The 16,190-nt window shown below is 35.8% G+C and overlaps 1 protein-coding gene across 2 annotated transcripts in view; it reads right to left on the bottom strand.

Annotated features, from left to right (window-relative positions):
• Positions 1–14,656, bottom strand: part of Sfmbt (Scm-related gene containing four mbt domains) — a 76,053-nt gene extending 61,397 nt beyond the window's left edge. For both annotated transcript variants that reach the window (XM_067766969.1, XM_067766970.1), the window contains exon 1: positions 14,497–14,656. The gene's annotated coding sequence lies outside the window, so the exon portion shown is untranslated. The remainder of the gene's footprint in view (positions 1–14,496) is intronic.
• Between the last annotated feature and the right edge of the window lie 1,534 nt (positions 14,657–16,190).

Below are 16,190 nucleotides of genomic sequence, written 5' to 3'. Positions count from 1 at the left end.
TCATTGAAAAGATTCAAGTATTACGTATATGGAAAGAAAATTCGAGTCATTACTGATTGTAACGCTCTGCGGACTACAATGGAAAAAATAAAACTGATACCACGTATAGCCCGATGGTGGTTGAGAATCCAGGAATTCGACGTTGAGATCATTCACCGACCAGGTTCCCGTATGGAACATGTGGATGCACTCAGCCGCATGCCATATGAATGCGCCCACGAGATGGAAACCGCTGATCTCAAAATTGCTAAAACAATGATCGACAAGCCGGATTGGTTATGCAGCATCCAATTGCAAGATGATAAACTCAAGAACATCGTCGACGAGATGAGGAATGGTACAAATCCAGAACACTCGGATTATGTCATCGAGTTAGGACGTCTATACAGGAAGTACAACGACAAACTTCTATGGGTAGTCCCGAAGCAAATACATGTGGTGTTACATGAATGCCACGACAAAGCAGGTCACATGGGCGTCGATAAAGCGATAAAGCGCATTCTCAATATGTTATGGTTTCCTCGCATGCGTAATTACGTGAAGAGCTACATCAACTCCTGCGTCGGATGCGCTCTGAACAAAACACCAGGTGGACGACGAGAAGGCCAGTACCATTACGACAACGTTAAGCCGATACCATTTAATATAAATCACGTCGAACATTTAGGGCCGTTTCCGAAAAGTTCCAATCGCAACGGGCACATATTGACCATTGTAGACTCATTCACGAAATTTACCATAATACGCGCAGTAAAGAGCACAGCAACAAATCACGTAATCCAGGTGTTATTAGAAGTAACGAGCTACTTAGGAATGCCTGAACGCATCATCTCCGATCGCGGAACGGCTTTCACGTCAAAAACGTTCCAGAAGTTTTGCAACGACAAGAACGTCAAACATGTTCTCAACGCCGTGCGTACTCCACGTGCAAATGGTCACGCCGAACGAATGAACCGCATTATACTATCCATGCTATTACCGACAACCGAAAATGAAAAACGATGGGACGACGATCTACGCCGGATCCAATGGTGCATCAACACCATGCTCAACAAGACTACCGGTTGTGCTCCATTCCAGTTATACGGCAGTTACTCACGAACGTACGTACCAAAAACGTGTCAGCTGACACGACCTATCTTATGAGTGTGCAATGTAAACGAAAACTCACCGACGTGCAACGCCCGTATGTACGTAGCCCGGAACGTAGAAATCAAAACTATTTTAATTTTTTCCGTAAGAACGTGTCAGCTGATCGCTGTCCCACTAGACAGAGTTGCCTAGTAAACTTTTGTACGCTAATTTTTGACCGTTTGCAATTTTATGCAAAAACGCCTAATTAAAGTTTGAAAAATTGTGAAAATAATTCGAAATATTTATGTAAAAGTGCTGATTATAAATATTTTATCTATTTATACTTATTTAATATGTATTCCGGCCTTTTACAATATCAAAAATTAAATTGGAAAAAGTTGATGTTTCCATAAGCATACATGCAAAATGGTCAATGGCAACAGTGCTTATCTGTAAACAATACACACACAAATATGTTATGTACATGTACACAGACGCACACATTGATTCCTACGGGCTTGAGAGTTCGGTCAAACGTGCTTCGTACGACAAACGTCCTTACGTAAGGCACACGTCGGTGGGTAACTGCCGCATTACTCAATGGATATACGCCACGAGATATTCTGCACAACCAGCTCATCCAAGCGCTCCAAGATGATTCCAATGACATGATGACCGACACCGAATTACAGCAGCTACGAGATGTAGCTAATCGCAGCACTCCAGGCCGAAGACGTATAACGAAGGTGAACCGATGAGCACGGGTACATCACGTAAGTTGGAACCTCGATACAAAGGTCCTTTCATTGTTAGCAAGGTATTACCAAATGACCGCTGCGTGATAGAAGATCTCCCTCATGCTGAAAGAACACAACGCCACTATACACCCGTCTTTGCATCTGATCAAATACGACCATGGTGTCAGTTACCACCTGATGATCTTGATGACATCAGTGACAACGAAAACAGCATTTCGAGCGAGGGCGCTACGAATGGTCAGGAAACCCGACTGTGAGCGACGGCAAGTTTGCCAATACCACACCAACTGGCAATGCTATCCCAACTGTCAAACAGCCTGGATACATAAACGAGAGAAGAAGAGGAAGAGTTAATACTTGGACAACGAACGTGTCATACACCACGCCTTCAATACATTTTCTTTTATTTTATTAAACTTATATATATATTCATGTAAATTTCAAAACTTTAATCAATAAAATTAATCTTGGATATCGCACAAACAATTGTGTGCATACACTATTTTTCGTAAATTATTGAGCTCGATTAGGCATTCAATGAAGCAATAATGAAATAATTAAGAATTTGTTTTTTGTATGGAAGATTGAGTTCAATTAGGGCTTTAACGTAGAAAACTTGACTAATTATTTCATTAAGCCTCTGTATGAAATTGGCATTAGGCAGATAGTGTGGCCCTCTTAATTTAGGATTCAAGATCCTCATTGAGAATCCATATGTCAAGGTATCTGCTAAGGCTGATGAAGATTTTTATGGCAGAAATTTACTCGTAAAGCTTATTTCTAGGGACAATCTATCAAAAAAAAAAGTTTGAGCTTTTTCTACATTATCCCGATGATTGGTTTCACTGGACTTGATTAAGCACTCTATATATAAAAGGCCAACTCCACTACTAATATGAGTAGAAATATTTTTTTAAACAATTTAAAAAAACATCCAATTTCCTCACCATTTGTGGATTTTAGTGCATTGATACAAAAAAGTACTTTATTTAATACTATTTCACAAAACGGCCTCCTCTATTTTTTCCCTTTCTCTCATCATTCGTATTGTATGGGAGTTTTCAAAATGAGCTGTCACTACATAGACCACCTTGTCGTTATAACATCATGCAGGAACCTATATGATTGACGAAAAACACAAACATTGTCAGTTCGTATTAAAAAAAAAAACTTACGAAAACTGGTATTTGTAACCAGTGCTGCTCAAAATTTTTTATATTGAAGTGCAAATCACAATACATGTACAAAATTGTATGTAGAATGGAATTTTTGTGTGAAAAATTTTAAATTTTAAATTTTAAAAAGTTTTGGTTTCAATTCGCGTTTGACATTTGACAACTAAACTTAATTCTAAAAAATTAACCCTTATTTATTTTTTATGTCAGAAAATACTTTATATAAAATTTAATATCCCAGACGAAGAAGTGAAAGCAACCAAAAATTATAAACTTTAGTAATTTAATTATTTTTGTAACAGCACAACAATTTGACAAAATTATTTTACAGTGCTAGTCAAAACAGCATAAGATAAAAAAAAAAATAGTAACAAGAAGTAAAGGTGTCTAAGTTCGGGTGTAACCATATATGTAATACTCCTATATTCTATATTGCTAAAAGAAAATGCTCGCAATGTGTTTTGAATTCGAAATCAAAACATTATACAATTTTTGTGATTGTAGCAGCATAAGTGTGACAAGAAAAAATTTAAATTTAGGTACATTCGATTATTGAATACAAAAACAAAAACGTTTAAACAGCAATATATCGGCACTCTGATGTTTGGGAATGTACCTAGGCTTTTGTAGCAATATAGGAGTATTACATATATGGGTGTAACCGAACATTATATACTCAGCGTGAACTTTAATTGTACATTTCATTTCAGATAAATTACTATGTTGTTTTATATTTTAAATGAAACAAATTAAATTAAAAATTAAGTGTTTTATTTAATCCGGCCTTGAGCTCAAATATATAAAACAACAGTTTATACTGACGGCCAACAAAGAAAATAAATCATGCAAAAACGGAGAGCACACCGAGAAGTTGAAGACGCTACCAACGTCTACAAGAACATAAAGAGGAGTTATGACAGAAAAACCCGAAATCACATAAAGCAATACCAACGCTATACACATCAGTCCACGAGGCTTTCAGAGTCGATGTTGTTTCTGGAGAGGTGTAGGAGAAATGGAATAACACCAAAATTCATCAATAATGCTACTAAAAACATTCTTTATATCATCAACAACAACAGCAAAAACCACAAACTACCAACAAAACTGTCAAACATCGTAAGTACAAACATAGAAAGGATGAAAGCGAAACTTTTAAATATAACCATCGCAATAAAACATGAACTTCTACGTAAAAAAGGAAAAGAGGTAAATAGATTAAAGACACAAATAACACAACATCTCACCACAAAAGACTTTACGGCATTTTTCATAAGCGAAGAACTACTAATAAACAAATTAAAAACGAACATGAAAACTACACAAGTCAACAAATATGAAGTACTAAAATAGAAACAAGAACAACTCTTGAACATTAGGGTGATACCGGAATGGATTTGTAACGCGACAGACGTACAAATACCTACAAATATTCAGTGGCTTCTTTCCCTAGGCCCCCAAATATGCCCTGCCAACGGAAGTGAGTGAATTTCCTATTTTTAAAATGATAGCTGACGGAGAAAATTACATACAGATGATTAAAGAAAAAGAGAAACAAGAGATAGAAAGGAACAACTTGACGACATTTCTGCAAAATCACCTAAATATGACGAAAACTTCTGTTAGAGATAAATTTACAAAAGACACCCTGCGCTCCACTAAACATTTTTAAAGAACACCGAACAACTTTTAATTCTCAACGCAGATAAGGGAAATGTTACGGTAGTGATGGATAAGATCGAATATGAAAAAAAGATGCAGACAATAGTGAAATGATATTTCTATGTACAAAATATTGAAGCGTGACCCCACTAGTAGACTACAACAGAAAAATAATGGAATAGTGGAAAAATTGTACAATAACAAATCCATCGACCTTAAAGAAAAGTACCGTCTTACCTGTAAAACAGCGAACCCACCCAGAATTTATGGTCTGCCAAAAATCCATAAGGCAGGGATTCCGCTGAAACCTATTTGTTCGTCTATTAATTCTCCGTCCTACAGTCTATGTAAATTCGTTGTTCAAATATTAAAAAAACTAACAATGGCATCCAAATTTAATGTAAAAGACGCGATCGATTTCAAGAAAAAGATACTTATGTGTATGATGATGAGAGTCTAGTGTCGTTCGATGTTGTTTCCTTGTTTCCCAGTATCCCAGTTGATTTGGCCCTTGATATCATAGATTCTAAGTGGAACCAGATAAAAGAGTACACATCCATGACGAAAGAGCTTTTCTTAAGTGTTGTTAAGTTTTGTCTCAAAGAAAATCGTTTTTTTTAAATACAGAGACAAAATATACGAGCAACGATCAGGGATGCCAATGGGATCACCAGCGTCACCGGTAATAGCGGATATCGTTATGGAAGAACTATTAACCATATTTGAGGCTGAATCGGTTAACAAACCACGATTACTTACAAAGTACGTGGATGATTTATTCGCTATAGTAAAAACAGAAGATACAAATTGCTTAAAATACTGAATGGATATCACAGATCCATCAAATTTACAATTGAGATAGAAAAAGACGGGCAAAACCCATTTTTGATAAATTGATAATCAAAAGAAATAATTTCTTAACTATATATTGGTATCAAAAACCAACAGCCTCTCGGGGAGGCTTATAAACTTCCACTCACAACATGAGAAGAAAACAATTTTGAACACGGCCAACAACTTCGTCAGACGAGTTCTATCCATCAGCGACAATATTTATCACGATAAAAACATAAAAACTATCTAAAAGATTCTAGAAAACAACAACTTTCCCATAAAGTTAACATCGAAAAGAGACTAGAGATGCCAAAATATACAAGTCTGCAACGTATGTCCCGAAACTCTCGGAGAGAATAAAATATTCAAACATGTACGATAAAGAGAACGTGCGGTTAGCTTTCACATATGACAACACCCTACGGAAAATTTTTAGCAACCTTAAAGACAAAATTTCAACACATGAAAAATCGGATGTAGTATACAAGATTCCTTGCAATGGCGACGGGTCCCACGTATGCGAGAAAGTATATGTGGGGACTACAAAAACAAAATTGAAGACAAGGATATCCGTACATAGATCTAATATAAAATTAAGGAACAATTTTTCGGACAACAAAACGGCTTTAACATCCCACTGCCAAGAAACAGGACATTATCCAGACTTTGACAATGTAATCATTTTGGAAGAAGAAAACAATTACGAGAAACGCTTCACGTTAGAAATGCTTCATATAGTGGACACCCTTAATAATAAGAGGATGAATTTCAAAACGGACATCGCGAATTGTTCTCACGTCTACCGCAACCTTATAAAAAACAACTAAAGCTTGTGGTGTATTTTTACAGACTCGCACAAACATAAAAGGTTTCGTCTTCGTTTCACAACAACACTGTAATGCCAAATATATATGTACTACTATTCGCCGTCAAATACATTGTTGTTTTTTAAGTTTTTTGTTTACAAATACGGTTTTTAATTTGTTTACTCTGGTTGTTTAGATTTTTAATCGCTGTTTCTTTTTATAATTGTTATGTTAAATGTTAGTCTTGAAAGCGCATTTGAAGATGTAAGTGGTGTTGAAGCGTTAATTAATGTTTTTATTTGTATATATTGGTATTAAAATTACGTATTGTCTTTTGCAGTCAGTCCTGATGATGACTTCAGAGTGAAATCGAAATATTGACGAAAAATTTAAATAAAACAAATTAAATTAAAAATTAAAAGTGTTTTAATTAATCCAGCCTTGAGCTCAAAAATATAAAACAACAATTTATACTGACGGCCAAAAAAGAAAATAAATCAGATAAATTACTATTCTACATAACACGTGGCACCGCCCGTTTAAAAAAAAAATTTCTCCCCATTTCCTCTTACAATAAAACTTGATAAATGAAATATCATTGATTCAAAACTATTTTTGCTAAGTTATAGCTTATTATTTTTAGTCTACGACCCTTTAAACTTGTTTTATATCTAAGTTGCCGTGGTCTTTAACCGATCCCGTCCATATTTACTAGAAATATTTCCTGCTATAAGGAAAATATGTGTACACAATTTCATTAAGATATCTTAATTTTTCTTCGAGTTATGGCGCCCTAAACATAGAAAATTGCTTAGTCATAAAAGGGGCGGTGCCACACCCATTTTCAAAAATTTTAGTGTTTTCCAATTTAATGTTATAATTCAATTCAAAAAGGAAAGTTCTATTGATACAAAGCTCTTTTTCGCTAAGATATAGCTTATTATTTTCATCTACGACCCTTTTAAAAATCTTTTATATAAAAGTGGGCGTGATCTTTAAGCGACCTCATCAATTTTTTCTAGAAATATTTCCTACTATAGGGAAAATTTGTGTACCCAATTTTATTACGATCCGTTAATTTTTTTTCGAGTTATGACTCCCGAAACATAGAAATTGCTTAGTCATAAAAGGGGCGGTGCCACGCTCATTTTTTAAAATTTGAAGTTTTTCCTATTTATTGTTATAAATTCACTTGGGAAATGAAATACCATTTATATAAAGCTCTTTTTTTGCAAAGATATAGCTTATTTTACTGGTCCACGACCCTTTTAAAAATCTTTTATATAAAAGTGGGCGTGGTTCTTAACCGATTTCGTTAGTTTTTCTTCATAGCATTCCTTATAGTAAAGGCAATCTCTATGCCGAATTTTGTTACGATATGTTTAACGATTTTTGATTTATGATTAATAATATTTGTAAAATTGATTTTATCACAAGTGGGCTGTGCCACGCCCCTTTTAAAATTTTTTTTTAAATTTTTATCAAGTCTCAATATCAGTCCACACGTCAATATTCAACATTCTAGGTGTATTATTTACTAAACAATCAGGTTTTTTGTGCTTTCCAAAATGTTATATATATAAAAAGTGGGCGTGGTTATCATCCGCTTTCGCTTGGTGAAGATATCTCAATATTTATTCAAGTTATCGTGTTAACGGACAGACGGACGGACGGACGGTCGGACAGACATGGCTCAATCAAATTTTTTTTCGATACTGATGATTTTGATATATCGAAGTCCTATATCTATCTCGATTCCTTTATACCTGTACAACCAACCGTTATCCAATCAAAGTTAATATACTCTGTGTGCAAAGCACGCTGAGTATAAAAATAAAGAATGTAATATTTAAAAATATGACAACAAATTAACTAATTAAGTTACAGTAGATAATAGACAATTGATAAATTTTCATTAAAAAATGTTTTAATAGAGCTTAGCCTAGGGATGAAGAACAGAAATTAAGGTTAAAGGAGAGTTGCAATAGCAGTAGGGTAGTAAGTTTAACCCTTAGAGAAGGTTGAAGGTGGTGAGCAAAACAGGATGAGAAATCAGTAAGGTACATAAGTTATGGAAGTTAAATAGAGTCAGTTGTAAAAGCAAATTATCTCTTTCTTGAAATGCAGTGCATTACTTATTTGCCGTATTCTAGTTGGAAGGGAGTTCCAAAGACGGATCGAAGTGACAAAGAATTGCCGTTCAGAAACTAACATGCGGTATTTAACATGCACGAGGAGCATTGACCTTGTTGAATGAAGAAATTGAAGCCTTCGAAATAGGTAATGAGGTTCTTTGGTGATTTTCTTATGTAAGGTAGTAAGAGTTCTAACCTTTAGAAGGTTGTCAAAGGATATGTCTAGCAACTTTTCAGAGTAATAGGAAACGTGATCAAGCCTATTCAGCCCATATACATATCTGACAATGTTATTGTAAGCAAAATTTAACTTCTTTTTGCTCGCATAGTCACAGTTATAAGAAGCGTAGGTATTAAGTTCTATGTAAAAGTATAGAAGTTAGGCTATTATTCCTTGTGACCATTTTTTTTATTTATTTATCTACAGGACACAATCCTCACAGATAAGTAACTATTTGCCCTCAGCGGGTTAGGTGGTTAGAATATACCCGCGGTAGGTATGCCTGTCGTAAGAGGTGACTAAAATACCAAATAGATTCAAGGGGTTGTGTAGAGCAACCCTTTTAAGGTGTTGTCAGCGCAATATATAGCTTCTCCAACCCAATTCTCAACCTCACCTATCCGAGGCTCTGGCGACCTCGAACTCGTCATGGATCTAGGGGGTGGGAGGGCGGTATGGCCTAGAAGGTCGCATGTGGTCATACCAAATCGTTCCGGAGATGGTCAGGCTTGGTACCGGAACGTACCGGGTCTGCATCCGGCAAGGGACCATCAACATCGATAACACTCCCCAAGGCCTTCGGGGAGTTTCCTTATCGCTACAACAACAACATAAGTAGGTAACTATTTAACCTAACAATAAATATAACAAATCAAAATACAATCAGCCCAATTCTAAATATTCCCCAGGAATTTTGTTCCCGCGGATTTTTTTATTCCCGCGGAAGAATTCCTCCAATTCTTTTCTCCTAAGGAGAACAATAATTGGGGAATAGGAATTTCGATTTTCGAAGTCAGCTGTTTTGTTAATTGAAATTTCGTTGTACATTTCTTAACTTCGGAATGTCGCTCCATAAAGTCAAACATTTATTCAATGTAAACATTCGTTTAAACGTTGTTTTTTTTTCTAATAAATGTGTACAAAATTGTTGATTATTGTTTGATTAAAAGAGGTTTAACTACCGGCTTCAAATTTTTTGTTTGTTTTTTTTGGTAACGTTTTATGAGCCCGTGCACCATCTAACTCTTATCAAAGGTGGTATCGAAAGACGCGTTTCGATCTCCGTTTTTAGGATTCGAAAGCGGAAATTAAAAATTTTATTTCTGTCGAAAAACATTTACATGAACCCACAAAATGGCCCGAGGCTCCGAAATATGAGGCCTGATCCACAGATTTTTGCAAAGAACATCTTTCTGTGTTGGCGGCCTTTGGCCGCGATTTGTAAAAATAACCCTGGGTGGGTGCAAAGCCTTTATGCCTTAGTGTGTACAAAAATCTGGCAAAATACAACCACATGAAATTAGATTTTATTAGAAATAAAATTGTAAATTTTTGTTTTCGGATTCTTAAATCGGAGGTCGAAACGTGTCTTTTGATACCAACTTTGAAAATTTTTGTTAAAAATTAGGTGGTGAACCGTCTTGTAAAACGTTATATTTTTCCAAAACAACTGCAAAATTGTATGAGACAACTGCTAGTAATCAGTTGTAAGATTTTGACGTCTTTGACAACAACACCAACACAAGGTTGTAAACGGTAATGCCACAAAAAGTTCTTAGACTAGACAACTCAACCGAAATTTTTTTTGACAGGTTGAGTTGTAATCTGGGGCCCTATTCAGTAACTGTGAGTTTTAAAATGTACACTTTTTCTTCATATAATTTGTATGAAAGAAAAATGTACATTTCAAAACTCATAGTTACTGAATAGGGCCTCTGTAATACCAAATTGCGAAATTTCAACCCAACCAGAGTTGAGTTGTAAACGGTAATAGGGGCATAAGCCTTCTTAAAAAATCCTTGCGCAATTTCTAGATGGCTGCATACCAAGAGCTCTTCTGTTGCTTATGATATACTTTTCGACTTAAAATAAAGAATATTGTGGTAGAATGTACATAATTTACTACAAATTTGTACAAATAAGTGTTTTTTTTTTTTAAAAACCAATTTCCGAAGGGTGCTCAGCCTTCATCATCAGTTCGTTTTAGGCATGCTGCGCTAACCATTTAGCTATACAGCGGTCGGTTGTGGTGGTTTATTCCAAAAACAAAATACAATTTTTCAAATTTAGAAAAATTAAAAAATAACAATAATTATCATTAGAAAAAAATTATTTTTCTGGCCTTGAGCTCGATTCGAACTTTGAATGATTTATCAATAGGCCGATAAAAACAAAAACAATTGAGAACCAATTTCCTTTAACTATTTTGATGCATTCCCTTTAATTTAACAAGTGAAAAAACTCCTAAGAAATGGCAGAGAAATCTCCCTCTCAGTCACATTCATAATACATACCTACATAAATAAATTAAATTTTCTCCCATAACCGGTTTTCGGTTCAGAATAGGAGGAAAGGGAGCATTGAAAAAACTCAAAAGAAATTTTTATCTAGAATACGAGAAATGGGAGAAGGGAAAAAACTCGCACGGAATTTTTGTTTAGAATTGGGCTGAATAAAAAAATATAATCACATGAATACAATACGTGGAGTAGTTAATTGTAACAGTCGCAACACATTATTATTATTATTATTTGTATCCTCAATCGATAGGTTAACTACGTATTTAAGGTCAGCAGATATTTTTTATTCCGAATATCGAGTCGCAAGAGTCTAAGTTTTGACATTATTTATTGAAACCATGTAATAGGCTACGCCGTGGTGTGATGGTAGCGTGTTCCGCAAACCACACCGAATATCCTGAGTTCACGCCCCGGGCAAAGCAACATTAAAAATTTAGAAACATGTTTTTTAATTAGAAGAAAATTTTTCTTAGCGGGGTCGCCACTCGGCAGTGTTAGCAAGCACTCCGAGTGCATTTCCGCCATGAAAAGCTCTAAGTGAAAAGCCATCTGGCTTGCAGATGCCGTTCGGAGTCGGCATAACACAAATAGGCCCGGTCCCGCCAATTTGTAGGTAAAATTTAAAACAAGCACGACGAAAATCGGAAAAGCTCGGCTAAAATCTCTTCGGAGGTTCTCGCGCCTCTTAAAAAAAGTTTTGCTATAAATAAGACACCGAGCATCTCTCTACGGCTCTGTAACGTAGGCTACAGTAAGTTTCCACCGGCTGCTTTAGGGCGGGCGATTCCATGACGTATACCAAGGTAAGTGTCTCAAAGCAAAAAGTAAAAATTGTGTTTTCAGTTTATCACAATGAAACTGATAACTCGGGTTCCACATTATCGAAGCATAGTTCAATATGGACCTCACCAATGATGTAAAGAGAGTTTTAGTAACGTATGGATCGTTAAGTTCCTTAGCCCATCGTTTGACAAACGCCAGGGTACCTTTAGATCTATTTACACAACATTCAACATGTCGCACGTTTTATTGTTAACTGATTAGCTCAAAGTTTTGATTTTTTTAGAAATTATTACAGGCCAAATTAACGAACTGAAGCGATTATGCTGCCTTTATAGAATACTCAAAAAGACCGCTAGACATACATGAATATATGACTTTGAATCTCATTTTTATAATAGAACTCTGAAAAAATAAAACTTCGTGTTTTCCCAAAGTAATTAAATTTTGGATCACATCGGTTATAATAAAACGTGCGTTGTAATTTAAAATCAAGCCTGGGGACCATTAATACGCCTAGGTCAGAGAAGTTGGTGATTTGCATAATTTTTTGCGCACTTGATACTGTTTGAGATATTTTGAAGATGGAGTTTTAGCGTTAGCGAAGGTTGAAATTTGAGGGCTGCCGCCATTTGTAAAGTAATAGAGTTAGGCTGTTATTCCTTTTGATCATATGGTACTAAGTGTTGCTGGGCACCTGCCACCAAATTCCAACAGTCGCTAACGCTAAAACCCCAGTGCTAAAAATATCCAAAATAGTATCAAGTGCGCAGAAAAGTATGCAACCTTTAGAGCCTAAGTCCCATGTAAACGTATTAGAGTTACGCTGGTACTCCTTGTAACCATATTGTACTAAATGTTGCATACTTTTCCGCACACTTTGTTACTGTTTTAGATATTTTTACCGATGGAGTTTTAGCGTTAGCGAAGTTGGAATTCGGGGGCTGATACTTTTTTAGATATTTTCCGCGAAGGAGGTTTAGCGTTAGCGAGTACTGGTTCAGGTTAAACTCTTACCTTTTCTGACTATATTCTGCCCCCAAATTCCAACATTCGCTAACGCTAAAACTGCATCGCTAAAAATATCTAAAACAGTATAAAGTGCGCAGAAAATATGCAGCATTTACTGCCAAATGTCTTAATCAGTCCCATGTAAGAGTATTAAAGTTAGGCTGTTATTCTATGTATTCATATGCTTCTAAAGGTTGCATACTTTTCTGCGCACTTGTTACTGTTTTAAATATTTTTTACGATGGGAGTTTTAACGTTAACGAATGTTAGAATTCGGGTGCTGCACCCAAATTTAAACCTCCGCTAACGCTAAAACTCCATAAAAATATCTAAAACGTATCATGTACTCAGAAAAGTATGCAACATTGAGTACCGTGTCGTCACAAAGAATTACAGTCAAACTCTTTACTTTTACATGGGACTTAGGCGGTTATTCCTTATGAACTTGTGGTACTAAATATTGCATACCTTTCTGCGCAATTGATACTGTTTTAGATATTTTTGGCGACGAAGCTTTAGCGTTGGCGAAGGTTGGTCTTTCGCGGCTGGCATATCCAATGTATGCCCGATAAACTAAACTAAAAATTCGTATAATTGACAACTCTCGCCCGGAGAACACCGTTATCAGAGCTAAACCGCTTCTATGACAGATGGCAGCTAATGGGCTCGGGTCACTCTGTGCCAATCTGGATTTTGTCAGTTGTAGTAATCCGATTTCCGGTGAACGATTGCCCTACACCAAAGAGAATATATTTGAGTATATATTTGTATCGAGTGACGCCTCTTAACAAATATATATTCTTTGCCTACACGGTAACATTACTGCCATGCTCAAAGTGGGTCTTTCAGTACATCTCCAGATATATTTGGCTGTGTGAAGCTTTACCTAAATTTTTTCGTCTGCACGTTCTGCTAGTTCAACATTAACGATTCCGGGTAAAATATAAAATTTTCTAGGTAAAAAATAAATATTTTTTGTGCAAAAACCAGAAGCCTCCGGAAGATAAAGAATTCAGTTTGGGCATCTAGGAGGATCCCTGTTGTTGTAGCAGTGCTTTGCCCCATCCAATAGGTGTGACCGATCACAAATTGTCATCAATATCCTCTAACGGGGGTGGACCATAATGAGAGGGGATCCCTCGACCACTCTTATTTATATTTATTGTCAAATCGTGTTGCACAAATGGAAAATTGTACAATTTTTTCTGAAGCATCTATTTAATTCTCGGGACCAACTATATACGTACACAATAATGCTGCCATAATGCACTCTATCCAAATCGAAAACATGCGTATTAGTTTACATAAAATAGTAGAGTGGAAGCTTAATGAATAGGCTACTCATGCAGAGGTACTAATTTTTGTCACAGTACCACTGCTTAATCCTGCAATTTTTTTATGCTATGTACTATGATTTAGTCGCGGTCTTTTTATATCTCACCACCATATATTTTACCAAATACACATAGGCAACTATTTTCATGCAGATTTAACGCAACCCATACGGAATTATTTTTTTTAACTCGTTTATGGATTTGCATAAAACTAAATTATACAAAAACATTTGTTTTATCGTTATTTATTTGTTAGCTTTTTAGCAAATATAGCTGGAAAAGCATTTTTCTTGCAATAAACATACACGCCGCCGCCGCCGCCGCTAACGACGATAACACACGGATACGAACAACATGCAAACCAGCCACCAGCCAAACACATTTTCTTTCTTTGCAATCTACCTTACCCGGTTCAGTTTCGTATAAATTCGATTACAATTGGCTTCCAACTATTTTAATTCCATTATGCAAACGTTTTTATGTAAAACAATTTAGTTTTTTAGGCCCATTTGCATATTTAAAAAATATAATTATTCAGCTTGTAACAAAACTGCACTGGCCAAAATCAACGATGAGAAACGACAAGATACAATTGTATTTACTTCGAAAATGTATATAGCTAACTCTTTCTGTTTTGTAAAGTTTGCGGTGGCGGTAAAGTATAAAATACGTTCCCAAAACTTATGTAATAAAATAGTAAGTAAACAGGGTGACAAGATTATCGAAATATTCTGTGGTAGTCGAACAGGGGGTCAATTCCGTAACTATGAAAAACTGAAAAACGTACACTTATTAAAAACTCATTTGCACACAATTGCCGTCATCCGGTGGCAAAATCCAGAGCCAGATAAATAATTTTGCATGTAAATGCAACAACAACGATTTGAGCCAGATAAATCCAGATAGAAGTCTGGTTCAATTTGAGAGCCAGATAATTTGTTAATTACTTCTTTTTAGGTTGCCAACGCGGCCTTTAATAAACCTACTTTTTCAAAAATAGATGTCGCTGCTTAGCCTTTCCCCGTATGAGTTAAATGAAAACCAGCGGCGACATCTGCCTATCACATTTCACGTGTGCGAAAATTTCACGACATCTGCTTCTCGAGTCTCTCAATGATCCAGAGTATTCCTGTGAGAAGTAAGCGTGAGCCGGAGCTGTAAAACTCACTGAAAGACGGCAAATATTTACACTTTATATTTTCGGCTTAAGTGTAGAATACATACATTTGTCAAATTAAAAAAATTTGTATGAGTATCGGTAGTGGTGTTTATGGTGAGTTCAACCATATAATTTTTTTTTGGTACAAATAATAACTATAGGGGTAATTCCACGTCAAAAGGTATATTTTACATTTTTTTAAAACAAAATATCGGTAATTGTGCACTTTATGGTACCCACCGAAATTTGGTCCTTTTTTTCGAGTGAGGTATCAAAAGACGCGTATTCACGTCTAGATTAAGAATCCGATCTTTAACTTTTCTAGTCCTTATTTACCAAAAATTTGAAAAAGCTCTTTTTTGGTGGCCATGCACAGTAATTCTGCATAAAACACTTTTCTGCATAGGCGGCCTTCGGCCGCGCTTATAAAAAATAACCCTGGGCTACGCCATGCCAAGTCCGGATGTGGGTAATGTCCTTCTGCGTAGTACACTCTTCAGCGTAGGCGGCCTTCGGCCGCAATTTAAAAAAATAACCCTTAACCGATCCAACACCGGCTACGCCATGCACAGTAATTCTGCGTAGAACCCCTTTAAAAAAATTACACTTAACCGATCCGACACCGGCAACAAGAAAACTAAAATAAAAACTTACCTCCAAACAAACTCGTCAATGTTCTGCGCAGAATTAGTGTGCATGGCGTAGCCCAGGGGTATTTTTTATAAGCGCGGCCGAAGGTCGCCTATGCAGAAAGGTGTTCTACGCAGAATTACTGTGCATGGCCACCAAAAAAGGGCTTTTTAAAATTTTTGGTAAATAAAGACTAGAAAAGTTAAAGATATATATACATAAGATGAAAGGTATTTTTTAAGTTGTTTTTTGATTTTTTAATTTTTGAAATCCATCCACTAGTTTCGGAGATATTTTGATTTGAAAAATTCA

The sequence above is a fragment of the Eurosta solidaginis genome, chromosome 2 (assembly GCF_040869045.1).
Source record: "Eurosta solidaginis isolate ZX-2024a chromosome 2, ASM4086904v1, whole genome shotgun sequence".
In the NCBI taxonomy this organism is placed as follows: Eukaryota; Metazoa; Arthropoda; class Insecta; order Diptera; family Tephritidae; genus Eurosta; species Eurosta solidaginis.
This window is presented reverse-complemented; position numbering and strand designations above follow the sequence as displayed.